We start from the raw sequence: 18,619 nt of genomic DNA, 5'->3' as shown, positions 1-18,619 counted from the left end.
GTGAGCTTTCCATATCCTATTAAGTGACAGGGAAATAATGGTTGAAATAATATTATGTAAACATTATATTTCTGTTGCTTTGTTTTTTATGAATTGTTTTGTTACCAAAAATCAAACAAAATCCTAATAAAGAGGCCTTGACAAAATAGCTGTTCTTCACATATCACCTGTTTGCAGTAACAGGTAGGCATCCTTCAGTCTTGAAAGACTATGGTAGCGTGCTCTGCATGGAGGACTTGGAACAGCGTCTAGTGTGGCTGAGGAGGCCAATTTGAGAGTTACAATCTCTTCCACACTGAAGACAAATCCAATCTGTCCCATGTCCAGCTCCCTGGTTTTGCTTCCTTTGTGACTTCCTCTTTGCCTTGGCCTGCTGGACAAGGGTCTCTTCAAATTGGGAGAGGCCGTGATGTACCGCCTGCCTCCAGGCTGAACGATCAGATGTCAGAGTTTCCCATCTGTTGAGGTCTATTCCTAAGGCCTTCAGATCCCGCTTGCAGATATCCTTGTATCACAGCTGTGGTCTCCCTCTGGGGCGATTTCCCTGCACTAATTCTCCATATAGGAGATCCTTTGGAATCCGACCATCAGCCATTCTCACAACGTGCCCAAGCCAGTGTAGACGTCGTCGTTTCAGTAATGTATGCATGCTGAAAATTCCAGCTCGTTCTAGGACTACTCTATTTGGAACTCTGTCCTGCCAGGTGATACCAAAAATCCGTCGGAGGCAACGCATATGGAAGGTGTTCAGCTTCCTCTCCTGCCGGGCACAAAGTGTCCAGGACTCACTGCAGTACAGGAGTGTGCTCAGGACACAGGCTCTATAGACCTGGATCTTGGTATGTGTTGTCAGTTTCTTATTGAGCCATACTCTCTTTGTGAGTCTAGAGAACATGGTGGCTGCTTTCCCAATGCGTTTATCCAGCTCGACATCTAGAGAGAGGGTGTCAGAGATGGTTGAGCCAAGGTACACAAAGTCATGAACAACCTCCAATTCTTGTGTGGAGATGGTAATAGAGGGAGGTGAGTCCACACCCTGGCCCATGACTTGTGTTTTCTTCAGGCTGATTGTTAGTCCAAAGTCTTGGCAGGCCATGCTGAAACGATTCATGAGTTGTTGGAGGTCTTCAGCAGAGTGGGCAACAATGGCTGCATCATCTGCAAAGAGGAAGTCCCGCATGCATTTCAGTTGGACTTTGGTCTTTGCTCTCAATCTAGAGAGATTAAAGAGCTTTCCATCTGATCTAGTCCAGAGATAGACACCTTCTGTTGCAGTTCCAAAGGCATGCTTCAGCATGACAGCAAAAAAGATCCCAAAAAGTGTTGGTGCGAGGACACAGCCCTGTTTCACTCCGCTTCGGATGTCAAAGGGATCTGATGTTGAGCCGTCAAAAACTACAGTGCCTTTCATTCCATCGTGGAAGGACCTGATGATGTTAAGGAGACGAGGTGGACATCCAATCTTGGGAAGTATTTTGAAAAGGCCATCCCTGCTAACCAAGTCAAATGCTTTTGTAAGGTCTATGAAGGCCACTAAGAGTGGCTGTTGTTGTTCCCTGCATTTCTCCTGCAACTGTCGGAGGGAGAATACCATGTCAGTGGTGGATCTATTAGCTCGAAATCCACACTGTGATTCTGGATAGACTCTGTCTGCAAGCACCTGGAGCCTCTTCAGCACAACACGGGCAAGCAGCTTCCCTACAACGCTAAGAAGAGAGATACCACGGTAGTTATTGCAGTCACCCCTGTCACCTTTGTTGTTGTACAATGTGACGATGTTTGCATCCTTCATGTCCTGTGGTACTTCCCTCCAGCAGAGACAAAAGATTTCATACAGTTCGGTGATGATGATCTCCTTACCGCATTTCAGCACTTCAACAGGGATGTTGTCCCTTCCAGGTGCCTTGCCGGAGGTGAGGGAATCCAAGGCCACATTTATTTCTGCTAGGGTTGGTTCGCTGTCCAGCTCTTCCAAGACAGGCAGGCACTCAATGTTATTTAATGCTTCTTCGGTTACTACATTCTCTCTGGAATATAGCTCAGAGTAGTGCTGCACCCAGCGTTCCATCTGCTGTGCTCGGTCCTGGATGATCACACCTGTAGCAGACTTCAGGGGAGCAGATTTCTTCTGTAATGGACCTAAGGCCTGCTTGATACCATCATACATTCCTTTGATGTTACCTGTGTCCACTGCTATCTGTATCTGGGAGCAGAGCTGAAGCCAATAGTCATTGGAGCATCTCCTGGCAGCCTGTTGGACTTGGCTACGAGCGGCTCGAAGAGCTTGCAAGTTGTACTCGCTAGGACAGGTTTTGTATGCTGTTAGAGCTCTTCTCTTATCCTCAATGGCTGGCATTAACTCCTCCGAATGGGCTTCGAACCAGTCAGCCATCTTTCTGGTCTTCTTGCCGAAGGTGGACAAGGCGGTGTTGTAGACAGTGTTCTTGAAGTGTTCCCATCGTTCAGGTGCATTTACATTAGCTGGACCTGGAAGGGTTTCCTCAAGTGCTTAGGCAAATTCCTTCACTTTTCTTTGATCGCAAGTCTTGCTGATGTCAATACGTGGTCATCCTTCCTTTTTCGTGTGATACAATTTCTTTGTTCACAGTTTTACTCTACTACACACCAGGGAGTGATCAGTAACAGACAGGATCAATAAAATCACACCCAAACGTTTATGAATTCGAACGTGTTGCTAATCCAAGCAGCATTTGTTGGTTCGAAACATCATGTACGTCAAAAGTCAGAGTGGACCTATAAGGGCATGCGGTATGATTGCAGTCCCTTAAAAGTTATTTCTGTTAAGAAAAAAAAATCCCATATAGAATGGCACAACTTTTAACCATACAGTACTTCCGTCACTTCTGTGTTGGAAGCACCGTTTTATGTATATGTTAGAAGGCACTGAACTTGTGAATGAAGTAGAGTGGAATTAAAAGCCAGCTTCTGTGCAAGCAAAATTATAAATTGTTCTCCCCTCGATATCTGCAATATTTTTGTAGTAAAAACTACATTCCATTCGGGGGGGGAGAGACTGTTTCAGGCCTATTGGACGCCACTGTTAACATTTCAAAACGAAATTGGGCGCCTCTGCTCACAGCTGACAATTTTTTAATTTGTATTTATTTATTTAGATTTTGACCACACCCATCTAGTGGTTGTGCCACTGCTCTAGGCAGTTTATACTGTCGCTATGTAAATGTAAACTCTAATGCAATCATAATCACAATGAAAACATCCAATAAAACCAAACCGTGCAATAACTATATATAAAAATAGCTGACATAACAGAGGGCAGCAAAATAGCAATCATTATTTTTTAAAATAACATATTTTAAAATACGTTATTTTAAAATATAATTACAGTAGTGCCTTGCTTAACGAGCGCACCGTTTAACGGCGAATCCGCATAGTGACACGTTTTTTGCGCTCGCTAATGCGATCGCATTGCTATGATTCCAATGGGCAAAAATTGCATTGCGATGATCGGTAAGCGTTTCGCTTACCGATCTTCGCATTGCGATGTTCTAAAAACAGCTGATTGGTGGTTCCAAAATGGCCGCCGGAAGAATAAAATGGCCGCCTGCTCCGTTTTCACGCCCTGCTCTCGCTTACCGGGCAGTGAAAATGGCGGCCGGATGGGGGAATCTTCGCTTACCGGTGAGTTTTTCCCCAATAGGAACGTTATTAAACGGAGTTTAATGCGTTCCTATGGGTTCCCCCCCTGCATAGCGACGAATTTCGATAGCGACGTTAATTCTGGAACAGATTAACGTCGCTATGCGGGGCACCACTGTATTTTAAACTATCAGTTTTTTAAAAAATTTATCAAAATTTAAAAATTATTATTTAAAAATATCAGTACCGAAAACAAAGGATTAAACCAAAATTACTCCAAGATAAGGCTGTCAAAGGCTTGTGGAAACAGCCACATCTTCACTTGCTTTCCCAGAAGGGTGTACCATAACTGTGTTGCCACCACAGAGAAGATCCAGTTCTGGGTTGTAGATTTCCAGGCCTCCGTTGGGGTGTCCCCCTGTTATGCGGGTTGGATGGGAGGTCATTCTGAAGGAGAGATGCTCCGACAGGTAGCCAGGTCTTCGACTGTTTGGGACTTTGGATTTCAACATAAGCACCTTGAACATGGCCTGGAAGTATACTGGGTGCATGATGTAACAGCGGGAATCCTATTGTGATTTACATAAAGTTTGTGCAACTTCCCATGGGTCATTACAGCTGAAGCATGTCTCAACTGAGTGACCATTATCGGTTACACAAACTGCACAGAAGTAACAATCAGATTCTGGCCATGCTTTCCTGTGGCACCTGATGTCTTTTTAATGGTGGGGGCTCCTTTCTGGATGAATGGGTGGGTCACTATTAAATAGGAAAACCCATTGCCTTTTGCAGATGTTGATATACTTTTAAACAGTATTCTGATGACTTGGAATTTAAAGAGTTTGTGCTATTACTGTCATAATAATACAAGCTTGGAAAGACTGATATTCACCATCTGTTTCCAAAAATGGTAAGATGATCTTATTGCTGTAAAAGCACATGGGCTGGTCAAGCACCAAATCCAATCTCTCTCTCTTTTTAACCATATTGAGTATAATCCTGTTGCATAATGATGTGGGTGTAATTCGGCATTATGCCTGGAGTAACTATATTAGGATAGAAGTACTAGCCATGCAGTATTTTTGCTGGTGTGTTGCAAAATTGGTCATGCAAGATGAAACTGATTGTGCAATAGAATTGCACACTTCCTTGTCATCAGGTTTAATACCTGGCTCATTTATAGAGGTATAACTTTACGTTAAGCCTGTACAAACTGGATTTTCCCCCCATTGTCACTTTTTATTAAAATCAAAATGCCTAGCCCATAATATCTTGTGCATTTTTTTTGTTTTTTCTCATCCTCCCGTTTTTCCTTTTTATTTTTTGATTTGCATTTATAGTTTAAAAATCCAATTGTCTGAAAAACCACCATCCCCAGAGACATTTGTGAGTCGAGCAAAAACAAACACACAAAGATAATTGCTTTACTAAAACTTACTGAAATCATGTCAGATGAATTATATCCATGACATAAACACAGAAATAACTTTGGGGTGCCCTCTAGACAAGAGGACTGTTTAACAAATCCCACCTTCATTGGCCAAAATCTTGTTGCTCAGTGTAGTAAATTGCCCTAGAGTAGACCCATGGAGATTTGGTGAGTCAGCTCCTCGGTAACTTCCATTGATTCAAATGGGTCTTCTTTAGTTGTGGCTCCAGCATAGTAAGATGCAACTAGAGTAGTCCCATTTGAATCAGTGGCAGCTGTGGAGGAGCTGAGTCCCAAGTCTTCCGAAGCTTGGGACACAGGACTTGGACTGCCCATGTGCTGGCCAGCTGATATTTATTAACTTAGTTATTTAAAATATTTTTTACCCTGCCTTTCTCCTTGAAAAGGACCCGAGGCGGCTTGCCATGATGAAAGACAATATTTCAGGCTGAAAACAGCGAGTATAAAATAGTGGTTGGCATCGTGGAAAGACAAGATTTAAAACTACGAACAATGAGTACAGCCAGCGGATTGGCCAGCGCATGCCGCAGAGACTGTAGACCTCTACACATGCACCGGCCTCTCAGCTAGCCCGGGACATACGTGGGTGGAGGCAACAGCCTGTGAAGATGGTGGCGGCGGTGGCAGCAGGAGGTAGGCCCATAGGGACTTGACATCACAAGGGAGTCCAAGTCGTGAATCAAGTCCCAAGTCCTCCCGGAAACCCCCGAGTCCCATTCCTGCTTTCTTCTGTTGTTTCCCCAAAGGGAGACGGAGTGGTACTCATGGGGAACTCGGCAAGGAAGGGAAGTCCTTTCAAATGCTTCGCTTCTGATCTCTATGGAACTGTTCTGATAACTTTCTCCTCTGTAGTACATAAGATCCAGAAGTGGGTGTGGGTGGGTTTGGAGGAGAGGTCAAAGGTCATCTGGGCCTGCCCACGGTTAAAGCGAGAGGTTCACAACTACAGCCTCCTCGATGGAGGGCCATCGGAACATCTGTTTCAAGACCTGCAGGATGGAGGCTCCACCACCAGGTAGAGTGGGTCTGGAATAGCAGGCTGTTGAGCCCAACATGGCCAGTTGCCTATTTCAACCACCACTAATTTCATGAAGATTTGCAGAGACCAGAGACAGTTTTTGTTGTTTAGTCGTTGTGTCATACTCTTCGTCATCCCATGGACCAGAGCACACCAGGCCCTCCTGTCTTCCACTGCCTCCTGGAATTGGGTTAAATTCATGTTGGTCACTTTGGTGACCCTGTCCATCCATCTCGTCCTCTGTCATCCCCTTCTCCTCTTGCCTTCACACTTTCCCAACATCAGAGTTTTTTTTCCAGGGAGTCTTCTCTTCTCATGAGATGGCCAAAGTGTTGGAGCCTCAGCTTCAGCATCTGTCCTTCCAGTGAGCACTCAGGGTTGATTTCCTTTAGAACGGATAGGTTTGTTCTCCTTGCAGTCCAGGGGACTCTCAAGAGCCTCCTCCAGCACCACAATTCAAAAGCATCCATTCTTCAGCGGTCAGCCTTCAGAGACAGAAGGCAGCATAGAACAAGGGTTGAAGGAGGAGAGACCAGGGGGATAAAGCAACAGAAAGGAAGAGAAAACTCTGCCCACTGTCAAAGCCTCTAACCCGGTCCATGTCCCCTAACACCCACCAGCACCATACAGGTCTGGGAAGAGATGGTCAGAATGGGAACATTGTATCTCCACCTTCTTGTCTTCTCAACCATCCCCATCCTACAGGTCACATCAAATTAGCTCCACCATTTGGTGGACAAAAATAAAGCCCATGTTCTCCAACCCTCTTTTAAAAGGCACACTTGTGATGATTGCCACTTTACCCCCTTGTGGTGCAGTGGTTTGACTGTTGTGCCAAAACAGCTCCAAGAGGTCAAATGCCACTGGCCAGGCTGTGTGTGTGTGTGTGTGTGTGTGTGCGTGCGTGCGTGCGTGCGTGCGTGTGCGCGTGTGTGCGTGTGTGTGCGGTTGTGGCACCTGGGCAGCCTCAGGCATGATAACTGATAGGATGGGAAAGGTGGAAGAGCCTCATGGTGCAGTGGTTAAAGCTGCTGTCCTGCAGGCAAAACTGTGCCCACGACCCGGGGTTCAATCCCAGGTCGCCGGCTCAAGGTTCACTCAGCCTTCCATCCTGAGGTCGGTAAAAGGAGGACCCAGCTTGCTGTGGGAGGAGAGGCAAGGCGTGGCCTGCATAATTAACTTGTAAAACAACCAGAGGGTGCTTGAAGCCCTATGGGGCAATCTATAAGCAACACACTTTTTAACATTTCCATTCCTTTACCATGTGTGTCCTTCTATGAAGGGGTGCTGATAAGTATTCATTCTTTCCCAGGAAAAAAATGAGCTAGGAAGTTGTAACTGCCACACTATTCTACATATTGTCCCAGGAAGTCAATGCACTTGCAACATCTGTCCTGCAGCTTCTTAAGTCCCTGCAAATAAAATTCTTCCGACTGCTGGTGTAACCACACATTTGCAGCATTAGTTGCCTCCAGAACACTCCCAAATCTTTGTCCCTTTAGGTGTTTTTTGAGCTTGGGGAACAGATAATAGTCAGAAGGAGCCAGGTCGGGAGAATAAGGTGGATGGGGCATCACTTGAAAGCCTAAGGATGCCAATTTTGCCATTGTTTCACCTGCAGTGTGTGACGAGGCGTTGTCATGCAACAGGATGACACCTTTGGAGAGCTTTCCTCGAGGTTTTTCCTTGATGTTTTGCCTCAACTTTGTCAATAAAGCACAGTAATATTTTGCATTGATGGTTGAACCCTGTTGGAGGTCGTCCACCAGCAGAACTCCCTTCTTATCCCAAAAAAACAGTTGCCATTTGCTTCTGCACCGACCTTTGCACTCGGAACTTCTTTGGCCTCAGGGAACCACTGTGCTTCCATTCCTTAGACTGTTCCTTTGTTTCAGGATCATAACAGTAGATCCATGTCACATCACCAGTTACCAGTTTGCCCAGGAAATCTGAATCATTTCTTGCAAATGGTTCCAAAACAGCCACCGATGACTCCACACGTTTCCTCTTTTGTTCGATTGTCAAAAGTTTGGGGATCCACTTTGCTGCCAGCTTTCTCATTTCAGAGTCGTTGTGGATAATGGCACCAACTCTGTCACATGGATATTCTCAGATATATAGCAATACTTTTGGCTGATATTCAGCGGTCCTCCATGATCATGTCATGGATGGCTTTCACATTTGCAGGCACAGAGACAGAAACAGGCCTTCCACTGGGTTTCTCACTTTCTACACCGAAATGGCCAGTTTAAAAATTGACAACCCAACGTTTAATTGTTGCATATGAAGGGCCACTGTCGCCCATAGTTTGTGACATTTCATCCAAGTTCTGCTTTGCACCTTTCTTGGAGAAACAGGAACTTGCTTATGGTCCTATGCTCTTCCACACTGAACTTTTCTGGAGATGCTGCCATGTTCACTTTGGACCTGAACATGAAAGAGATGTTAAAACCATAGATAGTTGATTTTTGCACCATTGAATACAGACAAATTGGCCAATACACCCTGCAATTTATAGCTTCCTAGCTCAATTTTTTCTGGGAAAGTCTCAATACCTATCAGCACCCGCTTGTATTTTTTTAATTGATTACACATTTAAAGTTATTGCCATCCTAAAATAAAATAAAAGCTCTGTGAGTTTACAAGCACGTTCTCTCACCTGACGTTTTTAGGACTTGATTCCTCATTTTAGAATTGACCGTTCGATCCCTTTCAAAACCAATGCTGAAAAACAAGAAATGTAATAAATCAATAGCAGCATCAACAATTATATGGTATGAATTATTTTCTCTCTAGGCTCTGGGGGGGGGGGGAGAGCCATTCAGTGCATGGGGAGCCCATCTGGGTGCAAGCCACTATTTTGGACTCCAAGTCTCAGAAGCCCAGGCCAGCATGAATATTGACAAATACATTAATCAATGAATTATCCACAGACAATGCTAATGTTTTAAGATCATGTCTCCAGCTCTCTTGAGATATCTCTGAATAAGTGTACAGAAACAGGACTTGCCAAAAGACTCCAGAATAACGGCAAGAAAAAGGAGAGTAGAATTTTGAGAGATTTTCCCCCCACCCTCATCCATATTCTCATACTTACAGACTCTTAGGCTTTTAAACTTCAAAGGAGAGAGCACCTTCACCGGGAAACGGTCAGACCTCACGGTCACTTGTAAATAGAATGGGAAGCCTCGCTGGTGTCAGAGAGACTTGAGTTAGGCAGACTTCCAGGTCTGAGAAACCAGCTCTCAAAGGAGATCCCATGTTTAAGTTCCGATGGCTAAGGAGGAAACGGAGCAAATCCATGGGCCCGGTCTCGGAGGTGAGAGGGACCCCTGCACTGATGCCACAATGACCCATGCTCAGAAATGCCAACCTATCTCACAGGACTGTCTTGTTGAATTTGGATATTATTTTATTCTTTCAAAAGCTGTGCCCATTGAGAGCAAATTCAAGCTGAAGGATGGAGGCCGCAGTTCGGCAAACGAGTGAGTTAATAATTAAGAAGTGTTATCTACCTACTGTAGAGCTGTTCCTTGACTGAGCCCCAAACCAATGGTATTTCTTGTTTGAATAGCTCCTTGGTTCCTTCCTTCCCTCCCTCCCTCCCTCCCCCCCAGCCACTGTACGATTCCACTGTTTTGCTGTTTAAGGTGTCTGTTACCTTCTAGGGAACAGAGTCAACCCCACGGGTGGGGACTTGAGTCACTGGACTCGCTGTCAAGTCAGATTTCAGTCACCGCAGCAATTTGACTTGGATTGGACCCTGTTTTTTCCTCCCAGTGACTTGGACTCACCCAGCACATAGCAAACTATAGCAAATCCTTAAAGAAATGGGAGTGTCTGACCATCTTATCCATCTCCTGAGAAACCTATAAGTGGGACAGGAAGCAACAGTTAGAACTGGATATGGAACAACTGATTGGTTCAAAATTGGGAAAGGAGTACGACAAGGCTGTATATTGCCCCCCTGGTTATTTAACTTATATGCAGAATACATCATGCGGAAGGCTGGACTGGAAGAAACCCAAGCCGGACTTAAGATTGCCGGAAGAAATATCAACAACCTCCGATATGCAGATGATACCATTCTGATGGCAGAAAGTGAGGAGGAATTAAATAACCTTGTAATGAGAGTGAAAGAGGAGAGTGCAAAAAATGGTCTGAAACTCAACATCAAAAACCCGAAGATCATGGCCACTGGTCCCATCACCTCCTGGGAAATAGAAGGGGAAGATATGGAGGCAGTGACAGATTTTATTTTCCTGGGCTCCATGATCACTGCAGATGGAGACAGCAGCCACGAAATTAAAAGACGCCTGCTTCTTGGGAGGAAAGCGATGAGAAATCTTGACAGCATCTTAAAAAGCAGAGACATCACCTTGCCAACAAAAGTCTGAATAGTCAAAGCTATGGTTTTGCCTGTAGTGATGTATTGAAGTGAGAGCTGGACCATAAAGAAAGCTGACCGCCGAAGAATTGATGCCTTTGAATTGTGGTGCTGGAGGAGACTCTTGAGAGTCCCCTGGACTGCAAGGAGAACAAACCTATTCATTCAGAAGGAAATCAACCCTGAGTGCTCACTGGAAGGACAGATCCTGAAGCTGAGGCTCCAATACTTTGTGTCCTTGTGAATATTCTAAGCACTCACTATGTAGACTACTGCTCTCAGGCTCACTTCTTTCCTCCTTCCTCCAGAAGTGATAAACTTCTCTCTGAATTGTAGAACTTCAAAAGCATCGGACGAGCTCACCTACCTGAATGTTCCCACGTGGAAGAAAATCAATATTCCTCCCAAATTAAATATATATATTTTTCAGGAAACTAGCATGCTAGGGAGATGCCTCCTTCCTTACAAGCTAGGTTTCTATATGCAAGGAATATTTTTATGTGTAAGGTTGTTTGATCATTGCGGTCTAAAGTAGTGCAAGAAAGATACCAGTCTAGAAAATATACTGAGCGAAAGAACTAGGACACAGAATGTGGGGTAAGTGGCATCTTCATGCAAGCACCCCAGAACCCCCATCATGCAAAAAGAATTTTTTTTAATTTATTTTTTTAATTTTTTTATTTTTTTTTTGCTGTTGAAGGTGCCTGCTTCTGGTTTAAATGATCATAGATAAAGTCATGCATTAGGGCAAAACCTGATACTTAAAGAAAACATACGGCTAGGTGACACTCACTCACTGCTAGTGCTAAACCCAGTCACATTATTTGGCATTTAAACTTTTTTTAAAAAAAATCTGACTAACTTCCTATCATACAGATTTTACTGGGAGTAAGGCTAAAAATTAGGTATTATATTTTAAGGCAATGTGTGCTTCCTGTTAGTAACACATTGGTTGATGAATGTGCTCCTTGCAAAAATTATTTGAGAATCAAGCAAGTTTTTTTTTTTAAAGAACCAACTCAGTGTCCACTTCTTGTGTTCCTTTTTAAAGATAAAATGCTATCTTAACCAAAAGCAGTAACTTGCTAGAGGTAAATTATTTGCAAGTTGTGACTTCCAACTGTTTAGTTTTAATCGTAGACACAGAAATGGCCCGTTTGCTTCCATCTACAGAGGATCATCCCCCGGTTCTGGCAGCGTGCAACTCTACACTCTTTCTTCCGTAAGGTGTGGGGTGCAGAGATATGGCCGCTTTTCAGATCTTGGAACCGTCCGATGGAGAAACCAGAAGCTTGGATGAGATCCACAAAGGGGGCTGGAGTTTTCTTTCCCCTCCCTCGGCTGCAGAATGCAACCGCCCCATGCCTCTCCCATTTTCCTCTCTGTTTAGACTGTAACAAGAGATGTTGCAGGCCAAACGCTGGAAGTTTGTGCGTTAAGGAAAACTGCAGGTAGAAGAAAAATCTCATGTTGTCAACCCCACGCAGCCCAAAGGATCACGTGTGTTTAAAAGCCTAAGAGCAAGACAAAGTGGGCTATTCCCAGGACTTCTGAACTGACCATTCTTGGTCAATCGGTAAGGTTGCCACCTTTTTCTCTGGCGCTGCTCCTCTGCCATTAGAATCGGCCTGGCACAGACATTTTCTTTATTTAATTCATTTGAATGCCTATAGGATATTTAAACCACCCTTCTTCCTTACAAATAACAGCGTCATTTACAAAGCATAACTAAAACCAAGGATGGTTATGCTTAATTTTATTTGCTGTTAATGATGGTATGGTTGAGTTTATTCTCGACTCTTGTTTTTATTATGGTTTATAACGATTGTGATTCCCAGTGCGATGAAGCGGGCAGAGTAATGGGCTAGGACTCAGGAGGCCTGAGTTCGAATCACCACTCAGCTATGGAAACTCACCAGGGGTATGGAGCTGGTAAAACCACTCCCTAAATATCTCACTTACCTTGAAAGCAAAGTTAGGGTCCCTATAAATTGGTTCCGACCAAGGCACATAACAACCACCACCGGATAATGCTTTTAAACTGCCTTGATTTCAGCCTAGTAATGAAAATGGTGAGGCAGAAATGTAATAATGTATTTGCGAAGGCTTTCATGACCAGGATCTAATGGTTGCTGTGGGTTTTTCGGGCTCTTTGGCTGTGTTCTGAAGGTTGTTCTTCCTAACGTTTCACCAGTCTCTGTGGCCGGCATCTTCAGAGGACAGCACTCTGTGCTCTGGTGCAATGTAATACATAAGAATAGGAAAAAAATATAAAATTGTATACTATACCTTCAACAATTCAGGGCAACTAAATAAATTAAGCAGATAAATTTTGTAACTAGATAGGTACCTAGGCAAACAAAGATTTGATCGAAAACAAAGAGCACACACAAAACAATTAGCCACAGTGCTTTAGGTATTCCAGAAATGAGGTTCCACCACAGAAAAGGCTCTTTCCCCCGATGTCATAGAACTTATGTCTATGAATGAAGAAAAGGCCAAAATCCAGTTGAGAAAAACTGCATGTCAAGGGGATCGCCCAGCGTTTTTTCTTAAAGAGAAATCCATGGATCAAATCCGAGTTGAAATGTTGTTCATTGACATTTTTCCAGAATGATAACAGTTAAGGTGTTTAAAAAGTTACTCTTTCTTTGGATTGCACGTCCCAGGACACCTCAGCTGAAACAGAACTGTGGTCCATTCAGAACTCCGAAGCCCATTCTGGAAGATGAGGTTGAAAGAGGTGCCTGTCGGGCTGGTCTCTGAAAGCAGCTGTGTTTTGAGGAGGGCCACAGCAGCTGGCCTTCATACGGGAGCATCTTCGTCCTGATAGAAGGGGCTCCTCTGATGGATGCTCCTAAAGCCATCTTGAGCTCTAGAAGGTTCAACTCTAGAGGTGGCAGACTTTGGGTAGGGTGCTTTTAAGACCCATCTCTAGATTGACTGTGTTGCCCAGTTTGAGAACTCTTTGTGAGCATTTAACCTGATGATCCCTGTAACGGATCATTGTTTAAATGGCTTAATGCATGCTTAATACACTTTGAATTTTTAAAATCTGTTTTGCACTATTTTGAGGCACTGTGAGATAAACCAAGCTATATAGAAATGGATTAAATATGGAGGAAGAGGAGGAGGAGACAGAGAAAGATAAATCATAGAGCAATAATAGAATTAACGACATGCCCAACGTAGATGACACTGTTTCAGTAATGTATACACGCTAAAAATTCCAGCTCATTCTAGGACTACTCTATTTGTAGAGTCATGAGAATGGCTGATGGTTGGATTCCAAAAGATCTCCTGTATGGAGAATTAGTGCAGGGAAATTGCCCCAGAGGGAGACCACAGCTGCGATACAAGGAGATATGCAAGTGGGATCTGAAGGCCTTAGGAATGGACCTCCACAGATGGGAAACCTTGACCTCTGAGCATTCAGCCTGGAGGCAGGCGGTGCATCATGGCCTCTCCCAATTTGAAGAGACCCTTGTCCAGCAGGCCGAGGCAAAGAGGCAGTCACGAAAGCAGCAAGACCAGGGAGCTGGACAGGGTGGTATTTGTCCTCAGTGTGGAAGGGACGTTCACTCTTGAATTGGCCTTCTCAGCCACACTAGACACTGTTCCAAGTCCTCCATACAGAGCACGTGACCATCATCTCTTGAGACTGAAGGAGGCCTAATCTCTAATCTCTCTAAATAGAAGTAAACCCCATTTATTCCCATTTTCTGTTTCCTTGTTCAGCTTCCCAAAAAGCTTTGCATCCTTCTGTTTATCAATTGATAAAGTTTCTTTTATGGATGTGGTCTTTGCTCAAACAGCCTTTAATACTTGTGTATAATTTTTCCTCCCTTTGATATCAACAGGGTTTAACATGTTCCATTTCTCTTGTGAAGATGTGGTCTCCCTCTGGAAAAGCAAGTTGGAGCGGAATCGTCATCACGATCATTGTCGTCGTCATCATAATGATCATTTAAACCACTCTGTTCTAGGCGAACTGCCCTGCTTCATAGATTACAGGAAAGCCATTGACTATGTGGATCATGGGAAACTATGAGTTGTTCTGAACAAAATAAGTGCGCTTCAACATTTGGGTGTCCTGATGCATAACTTGTATTGTGGACAAAAAGCTACTCCTAAGGCAGAATATGGAGAGAGAGAGAACGGTTTCCTACAGATAAAGTAGTCAGACTAAGGTGTAATTTATCTCCTCATCTGTTCAGTCTGTACACAGAATATATTATATGGAAAGCCAGACTAGATTCAGTTGAAAGAGGAGTCAAAATTGGTGGAAGAAACATCAGCAGTTTAAGATACAGTATGCAGATAACACCACCTTATTGGCCGGAAGCAGCAGTGACTTGAAATGACTTCTGGTGGGGGTGAAAGAAGAAAGTGGCAAAGCAGGACTGCAGTTGAATGCTAAGAAGGCAAAAATCAAGTCTGCAAAAGAATGACTTGCCTGTATTGTAGATATGGAGAGATCAACATTGTTTAAGGTTGTGTCCAATCATCAATCCAAACAGAGACTGCAGCCAAGAAACCAGAAGAAGGCTGAGATTTGGAAGGGCAGCAATGAAGGAGATAGAAATAGAAAGAGGATAATCCGGATATCCCCAGTGCAGCTGGACCGAATGAGGGTCCGACGCCTGAGGTCAGACTCCCCGCTCATGTTCCAGGCTGGAGGTGGGAGGATGAGTCTCACCGCATGGCAGCTGAGTGGCCAGTTAGCAGGAAGAGCGGCACCTTCATGGCACTGCAACAAGACCAGGGTCTGATCCTGGAACTCAGACCCTCGTTAGGTCCAGCTGCTGGAACAGGGATCTGACAATCAAAGGACATATGACAGATAGCTATCTAATTTTCTCTTGAATGCCTCCAGTGTTGGACCGCTCACCACCTCCTGAGATCATGGCTTACACTGTCGTCCTGCTCTCTAACAGTTAGGAAGTATTTCCTGATATTCAACCGAAATCTGGCTTCCTTTAACTTAAGCCCATGGTTGTGTGTCCTGCACTCTGGAGTGATCGAGAACAGATCCTGCCCCCCCTCCTCTGTAGGACAGCCTTTCAAATATTTGAAAAGTGTTATCATATCACCCCTCATTCTTTTTTTTTCTCACGGCTAAACATGCCCAATTCTTTCACCCTTTCCTCATAAGGCTTCGTTTCTAGCCCCCTGATCATTCTTGTCACCCTCCTCTGAACATGTTCCAATTTGTCAGCATCCAGAACTGGACACAAGACCCGTGGTGAGGGAAGGAGGGAGCAGAACGGAGAATAAGCCAAGGAATCAGTAAGGAGACCTCCCCCTTTCTTGTTGCAGGAAGAGTTAACAACGCAGTAATTCGTGATGAGACAAAAAAGCAAACGCCTCTTCGTCTACCCCTTTCCTTTGAATTATTAGCAAGCTGAAGAGTCTGAGCTCTTTGAGAGCCAGCCTGGATTTCCTTTTCCAGGGCGCCCTTTTAACTTCCCTTCCCTTTTTTTTTTCCTTTCATTCAGCTCTGGTTTAATCGTTAACCCTAAAATGCTGATCTGGCTCCTCATTTTTTTTTTTAAAAAAAATCAATTTAAATATTATGCAATGGCAGCAAACACAGGCATTTTGCAAGAGTGTGTCGTATACAGGCAGGGCCTCTTCTCCGCTTTCCCGGATAGAAAGTGTTCTCCGTTCTTTCTTCCTTTCTCCCTTAGCTTGGCAGAGTTCTGGTGAGGAAGGAGTAGGGAATGCATGTTGTCACTTTTGGGGGGGGGCAGGAGGTCATGACTAAGTTTCCCTGAAATGTTGAAGTTACCCTAGGTAACATCATCTTCCTTCCACGTAAAGCACAACTGAACTGGAAATATCGCTGACATATCACTTGTTCAAATTTGAGTCCAGATCCCTTTCTTTGAGTCTACACCTTAAAAATAAACCAGCCACCATAGCCAGGTCTAGTACAGCTGATTTTAATAGGGAGCATCTCTCAAGAGATTGGAGAGAGGAGGAGGGCCAGGTATGATAAATAACCCATAATTAGAGAATAAACCATGATTTAGTGTTGGAGAGACACAATGTAGGGAGACGGTTTGAGAAGTCAGACTTCAAAGAAACTCTGTGCTTAAGTCTTGGTGACTATTATTATTAGTAGTAGTAGTTTTATTTATATGCTGACTAGTTACAAAAGAAAGAAAGTTACTTTGCATAGTTTGGGAAGTGATTTAATCTTCTGCTGTGATACTCACACACCATCAGCCCTTACGGATGTGGCTTTTCTAGCAATGGGGCATCTATAATGTCCACATTTCCAGCCCTGCTATCCAAGGTCTTTTAAACAAAGGAACAGAAGACGTGTATGGTCTCCAGATGCTATTGGACTATTAACCATCATCCCCACCCAACTGGCCATGCTCCATATGGGTAATGGAACTTAGTGTCTGCTTTTCAAGTGCTACAATCATCGATTCTGTAATCTGAAAGACTGCAGACTTAAATGTGGAGACGTCCACGTACAAATATATATGCTGTACCCACTGATCTAGGCTTCCTTCTCAAGGCAGCCTCTGCAAATGCATCTGTGGAAAGTTTCAATTGCCAGTGTTTTACTTTGCATTTCCTCCACACCCTTAGCAAGAACACACACATCTAGCAGCCCATTTTACCTCCATGCCCAAATGCGCTGCTGTGGTTGGTCGAATTTCTATGCGCCACCCGCTTGCTGTTCAAAGGGCAGGATCAGGGCCTGTGAACCTAATTAGCCATCCTGGCCGTGAACCCAGGCTGCTCATTTTTCTCTGATTCTGCAGAGAAGTAATTGCATGGAATGTCAAGTCTCTGGTCAGAGGAGGAGAAGCAGAGCAGAGCCCTTCCCCTTCTGAATGCCAAATGAATTTGGAGAAATCCGTGGTCATAGACCACCGGGTTTGCGTAGTGAAGGTTCCAGCTTTGACCCTTTTAAAAAAGTCAGCTTTGGAGCTACTCCTGACCCACCTCTTAGAGTTCTTCAGCTAGCATGGCTACTGAGATTCTGGCCTCTGTCCTTTTGGAAAGTTTCCACGATCCATTTGTGGACCGTCATCCAGTGTCTTCCAGTCATATCTAAACTGTCCTTCTTCCTGATCTTAAATCTCCCTTCTCACTCTAAACCGAAACATCTCCCCATCACATGTCTCCTCTGGCCGCAGTGCATCTTCAGCCCACGGACCTTATACGATGCATGATGCTGCCTTAACGTGTTATCCCAAGTCACAAGATCGGCGTTGACTCAAGCTTCGTTCCAGCAGCTCTTGGTTCGAGGCACACAGATACAGTTGTTGCTCGGAATGCCACCAGCTTATTCCAATCACCTGCCTAGCGGTTCTGCCTCCTAACTTCCATGTGCAGAAGAGCGAGAGGATGGATTGCATTGAGGACACACAACAACAGCATCTTGTCCAATATTTGGCCACCTCTGTCCCATTTGCCTAGTAATACAACACTTCCTCATCCTGGAGTAGCTTCTTGCCTGGGTTTCATGAAACCCTGATTTCACCAGCATGCCGAGCAAGATGCAAAAAAACAGTGACTTGCATGTGTGGGCCATAGGTTCCCACAGCAGCCGCTGAACATCAGAAAAGTCCTGCCGAATCAGCCCGAAGAGTCCAGGGTCATGCTCACACAGTGGCAAACCCAATGCCTATGGGAAGCCCATGAGTGCAACATGTATGAAAGCACATTCTTCCACTCATCTTTCCTGGGAACTGAACATTGGAGTCTGGAAGTGACCCACTGCACATAGCAGAGTGTGGAATTCTGTTAGCAAACACAGGCCGAAATCCTCTTGCTCAGTTATGCAAACTGAGTAAGTTTCAGCCGTGAAGCACTGTAAGTTGAGAAAACTATGGAGACATTATCTTTGCAAACTGTCACACAACTTGCCATGCAACAGAAAACACCTATGTAAGTTTCTTGTCATTTCTTTAAAAATTTGCTCTATTTGCGTAACTGTGTGGCAAAGTTTTAACCATTGAATGTTGAAGCCCTGCAGGCAGAGGGCTCCGCAGGGGCTCTGTGCGATGTACACATGCAGTCACACACCCCGGAGGTTGACCCGTTAGAAGAGATGGTGCTTCTGGATTGTGACATTGCTCTCTTGCACAGATTGCAAAACTAAACTGTACCCCAAATCCTC

This window comes from Pogona vitticeps, chromosome 4 (genome assembly GCF_051106095.1).
Source record: "Pogona vitticeps strain Pit_001003342236 chromosome 4, PviZW2.1, whole genome shotgun sequence".
Lineage (NCBI taxonomy): Eukaryota > Metazoa > Chordata > Lepidosauria > Squamata > Agamidae > Pogona > Pogona vitticeps.
Note: the sequence above shows the minus strand (reverse complement) of the source record.